At 49.1% G+C, this 17,453-nt stretch overlaps 1 protein-coding gene across 1 annotated transcript in view; it reads left to right on the top strand.

Moving 5' to 3' along the window:
- Positions 1 to 336: 336 nt before the first annotated feature.
- Positions 337 to 17,453, top strand: part of PEMT (phosphatidylethanolamine N-methyltransferase) — a 445,039-nt gene continuing 427,922 nt past the window's right edge. The window contains exon 1 of the mRNA XM_063934839.1: positions 337 to 593. The gene's annotated coding sequence lies outside the window, so the exon portion shown is untranslated. The remainder of the gene's footprint in view (positions 594 to 17,453) is intronic.

Genomic DNA, 17,453 nt, shown 5'->3' with positions numbered 1-17,453 from the left:
CACCATCTTCCTGTCAATCTCCTTGCGATCGGCTGTGCGAATGGATTCTTCGTTAAATCCATCGCACAGCAACAATCCGCTTTGTACCCGTACGACGCGCCTGCGCACTGCGGTGCATACGCATGCGCAGTAGTGACCTGATCGCTGCGAAAAACGGCAGCGTGCGAACAGGTCGGAATGACCCCCAATGTTGGAGGGTATGGTCTTGTAATGAAATGCATTGTCCTGCTTTACAATGGAGCTCTAACCACTGCACTAAACAGGGCTTCAGGGCCTGAAGGAGTTAATGCAATCAGGAAATGAGAGAGAGGCTCTGCCTAAGCTCATCCCATGCAGCCAATGACAAGCGCTGTAACGTTCCTGAACCCGGAAGTGTGTGAGATGTGATTGCAGCACACGTGTGAGCTGCCAGGAGTTGCAGTGCCCTCACACCCACCCTGAGACCTTTGGTCAGTGACCCCAGCGATGGCCTGATACAGGTGTCAGTACCTAATCACATAGCTGCGTGCAGTGCATTGCCCAGGCTGGCACACGCAGAGGCCACTGCACAGTTGGAATGCTGTGGAGGGCTCAATAATTTGGATTACTCTAAGGTAAATGCTGCATGCTTCCTATGGCAGGGTTACACGGTGGCACTGTGATGTAGTGATCTCCCTTACAGCTGGGTGAACTGGGAGGGTGGTATACTGACTGTACCAGCATTTGGGGTAACCAGAGATAATACATTGTTTTAACAATATTCTGCTTTTCCCACTTGTTTATTTCTCTTACGTCCTAGAGGATGCTGGGAACTCCGTAAAGACCATGGGGTATAGACGGGCTCCGCAGGAGACATGGGCACTCTAAAGACTTTAGATGGGTGTGCACTGGCCCCTCCTCCAGACCTCAGTTAGATCATGTGCCCAGAGGAGACTGGATGCATTACAGGGGAGCTCTACTGAGTTTCTCTGAAAAAGACTTTTGTTAGGTTTTTTATTTTCAGGAAGCACTGCTGGCAACAGGCTCCCTGCATCGTGGGACTGAGCGGAGGGAAGCAGACCTACTTAAATGATGGGCTCTGCTTCTTAGGCTACTGGACACCATTAGCTCCAGAGGGTCGGAACACAGGTCTCATCCTCGCTGTTCGTCCCGGAGCCGCGCCGCCGTCCTCCTCACAGAGCCGGAAGATAGAAGCCGGGTGAGTATAAGAAGACAGAAGACTTCAAAGGTGGCAGAAGACTTCAGATCTTCACTGAGGTACCGCGCAATGGTGCCATTGCTCCCACATTCATACACACTGATGGCACTGTATGGGTGCAGGGCGCAGGGGGGGGTGCCCTGGGCGGCAATTATAAACCTCAAGGGACACTGGCTGACATATATATATATATATATATATACTGCGGAGGCAGTATATTACATAAACCCCCACCAGTATAAAGAATTTGAGCAGGACCGAAGCCCGCCGTTGAGGGGGCGGAGCTTGATCCTCCAGCACTAACCAGCGCCATTTTCTCCACAGCACGCTGCAGAGAAGCTGCTCCCCGGACTCTCCCCTGCTGAACACAAGTACAGAGGGCAAAAAAGAGGGGGGGGCACATTTATTTGGTGCAGTGAGTGTATATTTGATAAATAAAACCGCTGTACTGACTGGGATTTTGTTCCAGTGTCCAGTGGCGCTGGGTGTGTGCTGGCATACTCTCTCTCTGTCTCTCCAAAGGGCCTTATTGGGGGACTGTCTCTATATAAAACCTGAGGTAACTTTTCCCCCATCTCATAGCTGAACGCTTTATTTGAAAAGTCTTGGGAAACTCCAGACAAGAAACTGCAGATTCCCAAGAGAATTCTTATGGCGTATCCTTTCCCCGCACAGGACAGGTTACGGTGGGAATCCTCGCCCAGGGTGGACAAGGCTTTAACGCGCTTGTCCAAAAAGGTGGCGCTACCATCTTCAGACACGGCAGCCCTCAAGGATCCTGCTGATCGCAGACAGGAGACTACCTTAAAATCAATTTATACACATATGTGTGCCTTGCTCAGACCGGCAGTAGCGTCGGCATGGGTATGTAGCGCAGTAGCAGCATGGGCAGATAACTTGTCATCTGACATTGACACCCTAGATAAGGATAGCATTTTATTGACCTTGGGTCACATTAAAGACGCAGCCTTATATACGAGAGACGCTGCGAGAGACGTTGGGCTGTTGGGTTCAAGAGCCAACGCCATGGCAATTTCTGCTAGGCGAGCCCTGTGGACCCGCCAATGGACGGGTGATGCCGATTCAAAGAGACGTATGGAAACTTTGCCTTAGTAGGGTGAGGTTTTATTTGGGGGTATCCGGACTCCAGGTCGACAGCACAAAGGTCGACACACCTTAGGTCGACACCAATTGGTCGACACACCTTAGGTCGACAGGAACAAGGTCGACATGGAAAAAGGTCGACATGGAAAAAGGTTGACATGAGTTTTTCACGATTTTGTTCTTTTTTTGAACCTTTTCATACTTAACGATCCACGTGGACTACGATTGGAACGGTAAAGTGTGCCGAGCGAAGCGGTAGCGGAGCGAAGGCACCATGCCCGAAGCATGGCGAGCCATGCGAGGGGACGCGGTGCACTAATTGGGGTTCCCGGTCACTCTACGAAGAAAACGACACCCAAAAAAACTCATGTCGACCTTTTTCCATGTCGACCTTGTTCCTGTCGACCTTTTGTCCATGCCGACCCTTTGTCCACGTCGACCTAAGGTGTGTCGACCAATTGGCGTCGACCTAAGGTGTGTCGACATTTGTGCTGTCGATCCTCAGTCCCAGACCCGATAGAAATTGTATCCCATGGCTACAAACTGGAATTCGAAGAGGTGCCTCCTCGCCGATTTTTCAAGTCGGCTTTGCCAGCTTCTCCCCCAGAGAGGGAATAGTTTTAGCTGCAATACAAAAGCTGTGTCAACAGCAAGTGATTATCAAGGTTCCCCTAGTCCAACAGGGGAAAGGGTACTATTTAACCCTATTTGTGGTCCCGAAACCGGATGGCTCGGTCAGACCCATTCTGAATCTAAAATCCCTAAACCTGTTCTTGAAAAAGTTCAAATTCAAGATGGAATCTCTCCGGGCAGTGATCTCCAGCCTGGAAGGGGGGGATTTTATGGTACCACTAGACATAAAGGATGCATACCTTCATGTCCCCATTTATCCCCCTCATCAGGCGTACCTGAGATTCGCTGTACAGGACTGTCATTACCAGTTTCAGACGTTGCCGTTTGGGCTTTCCACGGCCCCGAGGATTTTCACCAAGGTAATGGCGGAGATGATGGTGCTCCTGCGCAGGCAAGGAGTCACAATTATCCCATACTTGGACGATCTCCTGATAAAAGCGAGATCGAGAGATCAATTGCTGAAAAGCGTGTCGCTCTCCCTGAGAGTGCTGCAGCAACACGGCTGGATCCTAAATCTACCAAAGTCACAGTTGATTCCAACGACTCGGCTATTATTCTTAGGCATGATTCTGGACACGGAACAGAAGAGGGTTTTTCTCCCAATGGAAAAAGCCCAGGAACTCCAGAACATGGTGAGAGACCTGCTAAAACCAAAAAGAGTGTCCGTTCATCAATGCACTCAAGTACTGGGAAAAATGGTGGCAGCCTACGAGGCCATCCCCTTCGGCAGGTTCCTTGCGAGGACATTTCAGTGGGACCTTCTGGACAAGTGGTCAGGGTCCCATCTACAAATACATCAGAAAATAAGCCTGTCCCCCAGGGCCAGGGTGTCTCTCCTGTGGTGGCTGCAGAGTGCTCACCTTCTCGAGGGTCGCAGGTTCGGCATTCAAGACTGGGTTCTGGTGACCAAGGACGCGAGCCTCCGAGGATGGGGAGCAGTCACACGAGGAAGAAATTTTCAGGGACTATGGTCAAGCCAGGAGGCTTGTCTACACATCAACGTGCTGGAATTGAGGGCCATATACAACGGCCTACGACAAGCGGGGAATCTTCTTCGCGACCTACCGGTTCTGATTCAATCAGACAACGTCACAGCCGTGGTTCATGTAAACAGCCAAGACGGGACAAGGAGCAGAGTGGCAATGGCGGAAGCCACCAGGATTCTTTGCTGGGTGGAAAATCATGTAAGCGCTCTGTCAGCAGTCTTCATTCTGGGAGTGGACAACTGGGAAGCAGACTTCCTCAGCAGACACGATCTCCATCCAGGAGAGTGGGGACTTCAAGTTTTTGCAGAGTTAACAAGTCATTGGGGACTTCCTCAAATAGACATGATGGCGTCACGCCTCAACAAGATGCTTTGGAGGTATTGTGCCAGGTCAAGGGACCCTCAGGAATAGCGGTGGACGCCCATCTCAAAAATATTGAGAATCATAAGACGAAAAAGAGTGCAGACAATACTCATTGTTCCAGATTGGCCTCGAAGGGCCTGGTATTCAGATCTTCAGGAAATGCTCACAGAAGATCCGTGGCCTTTTCCTCTCAGGGAGGACCTGTTGCAGCAGGGGCCCTGCGTGTTCCAAGACTTACCGCGGTTACGTTTGACGGCATGGCGGTTGAACACCAAATCCTAGCTGGGAAAGGTATTCCGGAGGAAGTCATCCCTACTCTGATAAAGGCTAGGAAGGAGGTGACGGCGAAACATTATCACCGTATCTGGAGGAAGTATGTATCTTGGTGTGAAGCCAAGAATGCTCCTACGGAAGATTTCCACCTGGGCTGTTTTCTCCACTTTCTACAGACACGAGTGGATATGGGCCTAAAGTTAGGCTCCATTAAGGAACAGATTTCGGCCCTATCAATATTCTTTCAGAAGGAATTGGCTTCTCTCCCAGAAGTCCAGACTTTTGTAAAGGGAGTGCTGCACATCCAGCCTCCTTTTGTGCCCCCAGTGGCACCATGGGACCTTAACGTGGTGTTACAGTTCCTAAAATCTCACTGGTTTGAACCTCTTCAAACGGTTGAATTAAAATTTCTCACTTGGAAAGTGGTCATGTTGCTGGCCTTGACATCTGCAAGGCGGGTGTCTGATTTGGCGGCATTGTCTCACAAAAGCCCCTATCTGATTTTCCATGTGGATAGAGCAGAGTTGAGGACTCGTCCTCAATTTTTTCCTAAGGTGGTTTCATCGTTTCATATGAACCAACCTATTGTGGTGCCTGTGGCTACGGGTGACTTGGAGGATTCCAAGTCTCTTGATGTAGTCAGGGCCTTAAAAATTTATGTAGCCAGGACGGCTCGAGTTCGGAAAACAGAGGCACTGTTTGTCCTGTATGCGGCCAACAAAGTTGGCGCTCCTGGTTCTAAGCAGACTATTGCTCGCTGGATCTGTAACACAATTCAGCAGGCTCATTCTACGGCTGGATTGCCGTTACCAAATTCGGTAAAGGCCCATTCCACTAGGAAGGTGGGCTCTTCTTGGGCGGCTGCCCGAGGCGTCTCGGCTTTACAGCTTTGCCGAGCAGCTACTTGGTTGGGTTCAAACACTTTTGCTAAATTCTACAAGTTTGATACCCTGGCTGATGAGGACCTCATGTTTGCTCAATTGGTGCTGCAGAGTCATCCGCACTCTCCCGCCCGGTCTGGAGCTTTGGTATAATCCCCATGGTCCTTACGGAGTCCCCAGCATCCTCTAGGACGTAAGAGAAAATAAGATTTTAAACCTGCCGGTAAATCTTTTTCTCCTAGTCCGTAGAGGATGCTGGGCGCCCGTCCTAGTGCGGACATATTTGTGCAAGGCTTGTATATAGTTGTTGCTTACATAAGGGTTATGTTACAGTTAAGATCAGTCTTTGGATGATGCTGTTTTGTTCATACTGTTAACTGGTTGCGTATATTCCATGTTGTACGGTGTGGATGGTGTGGGCTGGTATGAATCTTGCCCTTAGATTAACAAAAATCTTTTCCTCGTACTGTCCGTCTCCTCTGAGCACAGTTCTTTAACTGAGGTCTGGAGGAGGGGCATAGAGGGAGGAGCCAGTGCACACCCATCTAAAGTCTTTAGAGTGCCCATGTCTCCTGCGGAGCCGGCTACACCCCATGGTCTTTACGGAGTCCCCAGCATCCTCTACGGACTAGGAGAAAAAGATTTACCGGTAGGTTTAAAATCTTATTTTTTACTTCTGCTGAATTACTTGTTACTCAAGTTAATTAATTTGGTCAGGGCCACTGTTGTCATATAAGTAAACGTAGGGGGGCGCTTACTATCACCGTGTAACAGGTGGCTTGGTGATTTAAAGCGGTTCTGTGCTTTCGGAGAACTCTGCAGAATGGACACACGTGCGGCTGACATCTATCCGGGTTTTATCGACATTCATCGTGTAAACGTGAATTTTTACATTGACACTGACATTTAGTATGTTGACACTGAAGAAATGTCAAGATGCTCGTAATGTCGACAAAACAGTGGGTTCCGGTGGTGTGGCGATCACTTACCTCCATTCAGCTACGGCAGTGTAGTGGTGTCAGGTGCTGGGGAGTTCCGATGGTGTCATCTGTACCAGCAGTTCCGACGGTGAGTATACTAATGCCTGGCCTCCACCCGCACCATAACCCTCCACCTGCAGCTTAACCATGTCGGCATTTTAACACTGTCGATGTGTTAACTGTCGAAATTATGTCTATTTGTGCATGTGTGTGGGTATGGTGAAACAACTCCCCAGTCTCGACTCTCCGTACTTTCTCTACACAGCTACAGTCTGTAATAGGGTTAAAGTACATCATAACACACAGTTTATCCATACAGATTTATATATTGTGTCGGAAGAGGCTTATGCAGAATGAGACCTACTGGATGCCCATTGGCTGTGTGTAAAATCTCTGTGCGTGTTTCACAGGAACCAGTTCTTGTGCACCTCTTGTGAGTCTGACTGGTACGCCTGATGGGGAGGGAAGGGGTGTAAGGTAGGCCATGTACAGTAAGGACATCCCTGCATAACTGTTAACACATGCAGACTGGCATAGAGATACAACTACTGTATGTCTGTCTAGGCTGTATCATTTGCGGGTGCTAGAGGCCTGGTTCAAATACCCGATGATGCTGGTCACCAGAAATAGTGAATCACCTTCACCTTCAATTACCCTGATGCAAATGCTCAGCTGACACTGGCTCCTTTTCTATTGCTTGGGCATACATTTTCCATCTGTGGTGGCCATTTCGAGTTGACCGCTAGCTGCATTTGTTTGCAGCACAGTGATCAGGCTAAAAATTGTCAGTTCTGCACATGCGGCGCAATGCGCACGCGCCACATATGGGCACAACGAACGATGCAGTTTTGCACAGTGTCTAGCGATGCATTTCAGTCGCACTGGTTGCTGCAGAGTGATTGACATGAAGTGGGCGTTTCTGGGTGGCAACTGACCGTTTTCAGGGAGTGTTCGGGAAAACGCAGGCGTGCCAGGGAAAACGCAGGCGTGGCTGGGCGGGTGTGTGACGTCAAATCCGGAACTGAATAGTCTGAAGTGATCGGAAGCGTTGAGTAGGTTTTGAGCTACTCTGAAACTACACAAAAATATTTTGCAGGCGCTCTGCGATAAAAACGTTTGCACTTCTGCTAAGTGAAAATACACTCCCAGTGGGCGGTGTTTGCACGGCTGCTAAAAACTGTTAGCGAGCGATCAATTCGGAATGATCCCCTGTGTGCGCCTGTTAGTGTTTTTTTTTTTCCTGTTGGAGGTGGAGAGGTGTTTCTTCTGTATTAGGTTTTTAGTTTGCATGGTGAGAGGGCCCAGTTGGATTTTGGGCCCTTAGAAGCAGCTTTTCCAAGCTTCATTCGAGTGATACCTACTCGCCGGTACCCAGCATCTTACAAACGTCAGTTGCAAAAGGATCTTGGCACCGTTCATCCGTTTAATGCATTGCACCCACAAACACATGCAAAATAATGAATCATAAATTAATTAAGAAAATAATGGGCCGGGTTCAAATGTCTCCCCCCCCCCCCCCCAACATCCGCAATCGCCAGAAGCTATTCTAATATTGCTGCCGAGGGGCGCCATAAGTCCATTTCCGCTGTTTGGGCGCCTAAACCGAGTGTAATGGGCGCGATCGGTGCGATAATGCCCCCCGATCTCCCGTCACTTTAGACGGGAGATCGGGGGTGAGATAACATTTTAATTCCCCTCAATGAATTCCTGTTGGGTAGCGTGTTCCTTGGCAAACCTCCATACAGTATCTCAATGCAAAAAAAACCCCATTTGGTCCATTTTGAAGTCGGAGAAACACTGTTTTAACAGAGGAACGATTGGAGGTTGTCTGTCTAAGCTCCTGCCCTCATGGTATCAGAGAGATTATCCCAAGGGACTGCAACGCTGCTTGTCCCAGTCAGTGTGATCCTCTACGGCAGGGGTGGGGAACCTTTTTTCTACCAAGGGCCATTTGGATATTTATAAAATCCTTCTGGGGCCATACAAAAATTATCAACTTAAAAATTAGCCTGCCCCCAGTAGTTATGCCCCCACTAGATATACCCCCAGTTAGTTGTTATGCCCCCAGTAATTATACCCCAGTAGATATGCCCACAGTAGTTATGCCCCCAGTCAGTAGTTATGCACCCAGTAGATATACCCCCAGTCAGTTGTTATGCCCCAGTACATACTGTATGCCCTCCTGTCACTTGTTATGCCCAATTAGATATGGCCCCAGTCAGTTGTTATGCCCTATTAGATATGCCTACAGTCAGTTGTTATGCCCCATTAAATATGAGCCATTAGATATGCCACCTAGTAGAGCCGCTTACACACACACACACACACACACACACACACATTAAAAGAAGAAAAAAAACACAATACGCAGCAGCCCTGCTCCTGCTTCCGGACGGTTGCCCTCCACCTGGCCGCCCGCTCCTCAGAACTATGGGAGAGACGTCATGACATCTCTTCCATAGCACCGTACAGCCGCACATGCACACTTCTAGAGCCGGAGCTCAGGAGTGAGCTCCTGCCTTCGTCTGCTGTTGAGGGGAAGAAGCTGGGCGCCACTAGTAACAAAATCTCAGCGGGCGCTCGGCATCTCCTTTGGTTTGGTGATCCTGGCCGGGCCGGATCAAGTGGCTCTGCGGGCCTTATATGGCCCGTGGGCCTGAGGTTCCCCACCCCTGCTCTACGGGGACTGAAGAGAAATCCGGAATGTACACACTTTGCATTGAGATGTTTAATTCTGTTCCTCCTGGTGAGCAGGAACTGAACATGACATTGGGTTGTAAAATACATATTGAGGGTCAGGATTCTGGGACTTAGATTTGTAAAAGCACTGTATACTACTGTATACTCCACTTTCTATCTCTATAAGAGAGGAACAAATGAATCCTTTTTGGTTGAAGTCCATTGGCGTTTCTATCATGGGTGCACATGGGTCCCTGGGTCCAGGGGGTGGCCACACTGCACACATTGCACCCATGCTGTTTTAATACTTAACCTTTCTGGAGTCCCGCGACGGGCGCTGCAGCCGCTGTAGCTACAGTAGATGCTGCAAAAATCATACACAAAATGGCCGTAGCGCATGTGCAGTACGAAATTTGTCTCCGGACCATGGTGGGCACCATGTTTCCGGAGACCTGCGCTGTGGAGAGGAGGGGGACCACCCGGAGTCTGCCCACGGGGCCACTCATATCTTAAAACGCCCCTGACAAAGTCCTATTATGACATTATTAATTGGATAAGCTACATTTGAGTTCCCAGGTACATAAATAGGCTTACCATACTATCCAATTGAACCGAGACACTCGTGTATTACACAGGTTCTGTTGCTGGCTTCATTTAAGCCTGCATTTCACCTGGTTTTGATCAGCCACAGAACCTGTGTAATCTGAATACATTCAGTGCAAGCTTTTCCCTGGATCCTCGTCCCTGTGTGCTTTTGGGAAAAACATGTCCCTCATCTAACCACCTGATAGTCCCAAAGATTCTCTGCCAGAAAAGGGTTTACACAGCAGAGTGTTGACCAACAACCTTAGTAGGACAATGTGCTACCCAGGGGTGTATCTAGGGGTCCGAGCGCCCCTGGCAAAGTAAGGGGCTGGCGCCCGCCCCCTACACTCATTTGGAATAAGTTGTGAGTATTGGAAATGGGGCATGGTCTTGTGGGGGAAGGGCGTGGACACAATAGTACTTCCAAATCAAATTATGCCACACAGTAGTGTCCCTTATTCGCATTACACCGCACAGTAGTGTCTCGTATTCACGTTACACCATCCCTCCCCCCTAACCCACCTTTCCCACAGCCTGACATTAACCTGCCCCCCTCCCCCCCCCCACCAAAAGCCTCTTCAGTGGTGCCTAACCCACCCTTCCTAATCTACCTTCCTGCAGCCTAACCCTAACCCTCTCACCCTCACAGCCTAACCCTAACTCTCCCACGTCGCTTGCTAGTGGAGACTTTGGCACCAACTCGATCGGGATTTTGGCATTCTGCATCGCTATCTGTGTTGGGATGCCAGCATCAGCATTCCGAGCAGTTTCGGGATGCTGGTGTCAGCTTTCTGACCGCCGGGATGCCAAACACCGGCATCTTGACTGCATTCCGAATGAAATGCTAATGAGATGAGCCTCAAATGGACCCAGCCATTAACCAAACACCATTAGTTGGATGGTAGAAGTGCTTCCTGTTAACTGATATACATGTCCTTGAAATAGGTAAGATATGTATTTTCTTCAATGGTGGCGGAGACGTTCCGTAGTTATTACTCCTCGCTCTATGCCTCCCGAGCCAGTTACTCTGACGATCAGCTTCGGGATTTTTTGGCCCAGTTGACCTTGCCATGCTTGTCCCGGGAGGACTCGGGGGCTTTGGATGCACCTATCACGTTGGAAGAAGTGGAGGCTGCGATCCTGTCTCTCCCGGCGTCTAAGGCACCGGGATCCGATGGGCTTCCGGGGGAAGTCTATAAAAAATACAGTACGTTTTTTGCCCCCTATCTCCTACAATTGTTTGACTTACTCTTAGAGGGTAGGGCTCTCCCGCGCTCTATGGCCGAGGCCAATATAATTGTCCTGTTGAAACCAGGGAAGGACCCCCTGCTCCCCGAGTCTTATCGACCCATTTCCCTCCTCAATACTGATGTCAAGATACTGGCAAAAATCTTGGCATCTCGATTGAATTTGGTAATTGCAACAATAATTCACCCGGACCAGACTGGCTTTATGCCAGGTAAGTCCACGGCCCAAAATTTGCGTAGACTGTTCTGTCATCTCCAGAGGGGTGATGTGGTGGGGTCGGACGCGGTGGTGGTGTCCCTTGATGCGGCCAAAGCGTTCGACTCCGTAGAATGGAGGTACCTGTGGGGGGTGCTGGAGAAATTTGCTTTTGGCCCTCGATTTATTAGCTTTATCCAGTTGTTGTATTCCTTGCCTGTGGCTCGGGTGACGGCTAATGGTTTCACGTCTGAGCTTTTTGCGTTGGAGAGGGGCACTCGACAGGGTTGCCCCCTATCTCCTGCACTGTTTGCAATCGCCGTGGAGCCGTTGGCCGGCCTGCTGCGCAGTAATGGTAGGGTCAGGGGCGTTGAGATTGGGGGTCATGTGGATGTGGTAGCGCTATACGCGGATGACATGCTTCTTTTTTTGCAAGACTCTGATGACTCCCTACAAGCAGTGTTACAGGTAGTGGAAAATTTTGGTATCTTTTCCGGTCTACTAATTAACTGGGACAAATCCCACATTTTCCCCATCTCTGGCCTTCTCCCGGAAAATACACAGGGGGCGTATCCTTTGCAATGGACATTGCGGTTCAAGTATTTAGGCATCTGGATTACTCCTATGGCGCGTAGCTATGTGGCCCAAAATATTGACCCCATTCTAGCGACATTTAAAGAGAAGGCTCATAGCTGGAAAAAACTACCGTTGTCTGTCCTGGGTCGGGTTAATCTATTTAAAATGGTGATGCAGCCAAAATTCCTTTATGCTCTACACAATTCTCCGGTATACCTCCCCAAGAAGATCTTTACTGTTATAGAGGGCGTTCTGTCCTCATTTATATGGGGTGGCAGGCCAGCGAGAGTCTCTATCAGGACATTATGCAGATCTCAGATGTCCGGCGGGGCAAGTCTCCCTGATCTCAGACTATACTATGTAGCGGCTCAGCTGTCTCATCTGAGTGAATGGATCGGGGATTCTCTGGGTACTACGGTGAGGGGGTTTCTGGCTGAGCGGGCGGAGTGCTCTCCTACTTTCTCTCTTTCTCCTCTTCAGCTTCTCCTCTCTGGTCTCTCAGCGCCTGGCTTGCCTCCCCTGTTGCGTCAAGCCTTGCTCATCTGGCGCTATGCACACACTTTATATGATTGGGAGGGACATGATGCCGGTACTCCATTGTGGTTCAATAGTGCATACCCTGAGCTATATGAGATGTCGCTAGATAATATATGGATTGCTAGGGGTGTCGTGGCGCTGGGTCAGCTGTACCACGATGGAGTGCTGAAGTCATTTCAGCAACTGAAGATCGAATTTGATGTACCTAATACTGCTCTGTTCCGGTATTTTCGGCTTAGACATGCTGTACAAACTCAATTCCCTCATGGCCCACCACTGATTGTTGACTCACCTGTTAGGACGATGCTTACTTCTCTGAGTCAGAGGGGGAGGGTGTCTACCATATATGCTGCTTTAAATAATAGAAGCTACCCCGATCTATTAAATAATCTCCGTATTAAATGGGAGACTGATTTGGGGCGCTTGTCCCATGAGCAGTGGCTCCAGATTATGAGCTCCCTTAGATACACTACGCCGTGTATAAGATATAAGCAGGTTTTTTTCTATATTTTACACAGGGCCTATCGTACTCCAGTTACTATGCAGAGGGCTGGTCTTAGGGAAGATTCTAACTGCCCCAGGTGTCGGGCAGCCGATGCCGGATTTTGGCACTTACTGTGGGATTGCCCTGAGATTTCCCTTTTTTGGCGTAAAGTGTGGAGTGATGTGATCATGACAGCACCGTCCCTCCCTACATTAGATCCTGGTATATGCTTGTTTGGGTTAGATCTTGAGGAAACACACTCTGTCTTACTGTATAAATATGTCCTGTGTCTCACTACGCTGGCAAAAGTTGTTATTGCTAGGGTCTGGTTCTCGGCAGATGTGCCTAGGGTGGAGCACTGGAGGGCGTTGGTGAACGAGGTAATTCGTCATGAGAGGCATATGTATAAAATACGGGGTTCCACCTCTCGATTTACGGAGATGTGGGATCGCTGGAGTAGCACATGGCTGGGCGGGCAGGTATTGAGCACTTGAGCGACATTCGTAATAATATTGATATTCTATGTCGTGTACACATATGCGAAAAGAAATAACACGCACACCGAACTGTGATCTGAAAATACCTGTTTATTGATGGCAATTGTTATAATAAGAATTTACTTACCGATAATTCTATTTCTCGGAGTCCGTAGTGGATGCTGGGGTTCCTGAAAGGACCATGGGGAATAGCGGCTCCGCAGGAGACAGGGCACAAAAAGTAAAGCTTTTACAGGTCAGGTGGTGTGCACTGGCTCCTCCCCCTATGACCCTCCTCCAGACTCCAGTTAGGTACTGTGCCCGGACGAGCGTACACAATAAGGGAGGATTTTGAATCCCGGGTAAGACTCATACCAGCCACACCAATCACACCGTACAACTTGTGATCTAAACCCAGTTAACAGTATGATAACAGAGGAGCCTCTGAAAGATGGCTCCCTAAACAAAATAACCCGAAATAGTTAACAATAACTATGTACAAGTCTTGCAGATAATCCGCACTTGGGATGGGCGCCCAGCATCCACTACGGACTCCGAGAAATAGAATTATCGGTAAGTAAATTCTTATTTTCTCTATCGTCCTAAGTGGATGCTGGGGTTCCTGAAAGGACCATGGGGATTATACCAAAGCTCCCAAACGGGCGGGAGAGTGCGGATGACTCTGCAGCACCGAATGAGAGAACTCCAGGTCCTCTTTTGCCAGGGTATCAAATTTGTAAAATTTTACAAACGTGTTCTCCCCTGACCACGTAGCTGCTCGGCAGAGTTGTAATGCCGAGACCCCTCGGGCAGCCGCCCAGGATGAGCCCACCTTCCTTGTGGAATGGGCCTTAACAGAATTAGGCTGTGGCAGGCCTGCCACAGAATGTGCAAGTTGAATCGTGTTACAAATCCAACGAGCAATCGACTGCTTAGAAGCAGGTGCACCCAACTTGTTGGGTGCATACAGTATAAACAGCGAGTCAGATTTTCTGACTCCAGCCGTCCTTGAAATGTATATCTTTAAAGCTCTGACAACGTCCAACAACTTGGAGTCTTCCAAGTCGTTTGTAGCCGCAGGCACTACAATAGGCTGGTTCAGGTGAAACGCTGACACCACCTTCGGGAGAAAATGCGGACGCGTCCGCAGCTCTGCCCTATCTAAATGGAAAATTAAATAAGGACTTTTATAAGATAAAGCCGCCAGTTCTGATACTCTCCTGGCCGAAGCCAGGGCCAGTAACATAGTCACTTTCCATGTGAGATATTTCAAATCCACCTTCTTAAGTGGTTCAAACCAATGGGATTTGAGGAAATCTAAAACTACATTTAGATCCCACGGTGCCACCGGAGGCACCACAGGAGGCTGTATATGCAGTACTCCTTTGACAAAAGTCTGGACCTCAGGAACTGAGGCCAATTCTTTTTGGAAGAATATAGACAGGGCCGAAATTTGAACCTTAATAGATCCCAATTTGAGACCCATAGACAATCCTGATTGCAGGAAATGTAGGAAACGACCCAGTTGAAATTCCTCCGTCGGAGCATTCCGACCCTCGCACCATGCCACATATTTCCGCCAAATGCGGTGATAATGCTTTGCGGTGACTTCTTTCCTTGCCTTAATCAAGGTAGGAATGACTTCTTCAGGAATGCCTTTTTCTTTTAGAATCTGGCGTTCAACCGCCATGCCGTCAAACGCAGCCGCGGTAAGTCTTGAAAAAGACAAGGACCCTGCAGAGGCAGGTCCCTTCTCAGAGGTAGAGGCCACGGATCGTCCGTGACCATCTCTTGAAGTTCCGGGTACCAAGTCCTTCTTGGCCAATCCGGAGCCACTAGTATCGTTCTTACTCCTCTTTGCCGTATAATCCTCAATACCTTTGGTATGAGAGGCAGAGGAGGAAACACATATACCGACTGGTACACCCAAGGTGTTACCAGCGCATCCACAGCTATTGCCTGCGGATCTCTTGACCTGGCGCAATACCTGTCCAGTTTTTTGTTGAGGCGAGACGCCATCATGTCCACCATTGGTTTTTCCCAACGGTTTATTATCATGAGGAAAACTTCTGAATGAAGTCCCCACTCTCCCGGGTGAAGATCGTGTCTGCTGAGGAAGTCTGCTTCCCAGTTGTCCACGCCCGGGATGAATACTGCTGACAATGCTATCACGTGATTCTCCGCCCAGCGAAGGATCCTGGCAGCTTCTGCCATTGCACTCCTGCTTCTTGTGCCGCCCTGTCTGTTTACATGGGCGACTGCCGTGATGTTGTCCGACTGGATCAACACCGGTCTTCCTTGAAGCAGAGGTTCCGCCTGGTTTAGAGCATTGTAGATTGCTCTTAGTTCCAGAATGTTTATGTGAAGAGACTTTTCCAGGCTCGTCCACACTCCCTGGAAGTTTCTTCCCTGTGTGACTGCTCCCCAGCCTCTCAGGCTGGCGTCCATGGTCACCAGGATCCAATCCTGTATGCCGAATCTGCGGCCCTCCAGTAGATGAGCCTCCTGCAACCACCACAGAAGAGATACCCTTGTCCTTGGAGACAGGGCTATCCGCTGATGCATCTGAAGATGCGATCCGGACCATTCGTCCAGCAAATCTCCCTGAAAATGTTTTGCGTGAGATCTGCCGAATGGAATCGCTTCGTAAGAAGCCACCATTTTTCCCAGGCCTCCTGTGCATTAATGCACTGATACTTGGCCTGGTTTTAGGAGGTTTCTGACTAGGTCGGATAACTCCCTGGCTTTCCCCTCCAGGAGAAATACCTTTTTCTGGACTATGCCCAGAATCATTCCTGGGAACAGCAGACGTATCATCGGAAAAACAGCTGCGATTTTTGGAATATTTAGAATCCACTCGTGCTATCGTAGAACTACTTTAGATAGTTCTTTTCCGACCTCCAACTGTTCTCTGGAACTTGCCCCTTTCAGGATATCGTCCAAGTAAGGGATAATTAAGATGCCCTTTTCTTTGAAGAGAGTCATCTTTTCGGCCATTACCTTGGTAAAGGCCCGGGGTGCCGTGGATAATTCAACGGCAACTTTTGAAACGGATATTGACAGTTCTGTATCACGAACCCGATGTACCCTTGTTGAGAAGGGCAAATTTGGACATGGAGGTAATCCTTGATGTCCCGGGACACCATATAGTCCCCTTCTTTCCGGTTCGCTATCACTGCTCTGAGTGACTCCATCTTGATTTGAACCTTTATGTAAGTGTTCAAAGATTTCAGATTTAGACTGTGTCTCACCAAGCCGTCTGGCTTCAGTACCACCATATAGTGTGGAAGACTAATACCCTTTTCCTTGTTGTAGGAGGGGTACTTTGATTATCACCTGCTGGAAATACAGCTTGTGAATTTTTCCCAATACTGCCTCCCTGTTGGAGGGAGCCGTTGGTAACGCAGACTTCAGGAACCTGCGAGGAAAAGATGTCTCGACTCTCCAATCTGTACCCCTGGGATAATACTAGTACGATCCAGGGGTCAACTTGCGAGTGATCCCACTGCGCGTTGAGACTCTTGAGACTACACCCCCACCTAACCTGAGTCCGCTTACACGGCCCCAGCGTCATGCTGGGGACTTGGCAGACGCGGTGGAAGGCTTCCTTTCCTGGGAAGGAGCTGTCTGCTGCAGTCTACTTCCCTTTCCTCTATGTCTGGGCAGATATGACTGGCCTTTTGCCCGCTTGCCCTCATGGTAACGGAAGGATTGAGGCTGAAAAGACGGTGTCTGTTTCTGCTGAGATGTAACTTGGGGTAAAAAGGTTGGATTTCCAGCTGTTGCCGAGACCCCCAGGTCCGTTGGACCGACCCCAAATAACTCTTTCCCTTTATACGGCCATACTTCCATGTGTCGTATGGGATATGTATCACCTGACCACTGTCGTGTCCATGACATCTTCTGGGAGATATGGATCACGCACTTATTTTGATGCCAGAGTGCACATATCCCTCTGTGCATCTCGCATACATAAATATATAATGCATCCTATTAAATGCTCTATATCAATCAAATATTTTCAGTCAGGGAAACCGACCAAGCCAACCCAGCACTGCATCTCCAGGCTGATGGCGATCGCTGGTCGCAGTATAACCACCTTATGTGTGTATATACTTTTTAGGATATTTTTCCAGCTGCCTATCAGCTGGCTCCTTGAGGGCGGCCGTATCTGGAGACGGTAACGCCACTTGATAAGCGTGTGAGCGCCTTATTCATTTCCAACGCGCCCTAACTTCTGGCGGGAAAGGGTATAACGCCAATATTTGCTATCGGG

This window comes from Pseudophryne corroboree, chromosome 7, assembly GCF_028390025.1.
Source record: "Pseudophryne corroboree isolate aPseCor3 chromosome 7, aPseCor3.hap2, whole genome shotgun sequence".
Lineage (NCBI taxonomy): Eukaryota > Metazoa > Chordata > Amphibia > Anura > Myobatrachidae > Pseudophryne > Pseudophryne corroboree.
This window is presented reverse-complemented; position numbering and strand designations above follow the sequence as displayed.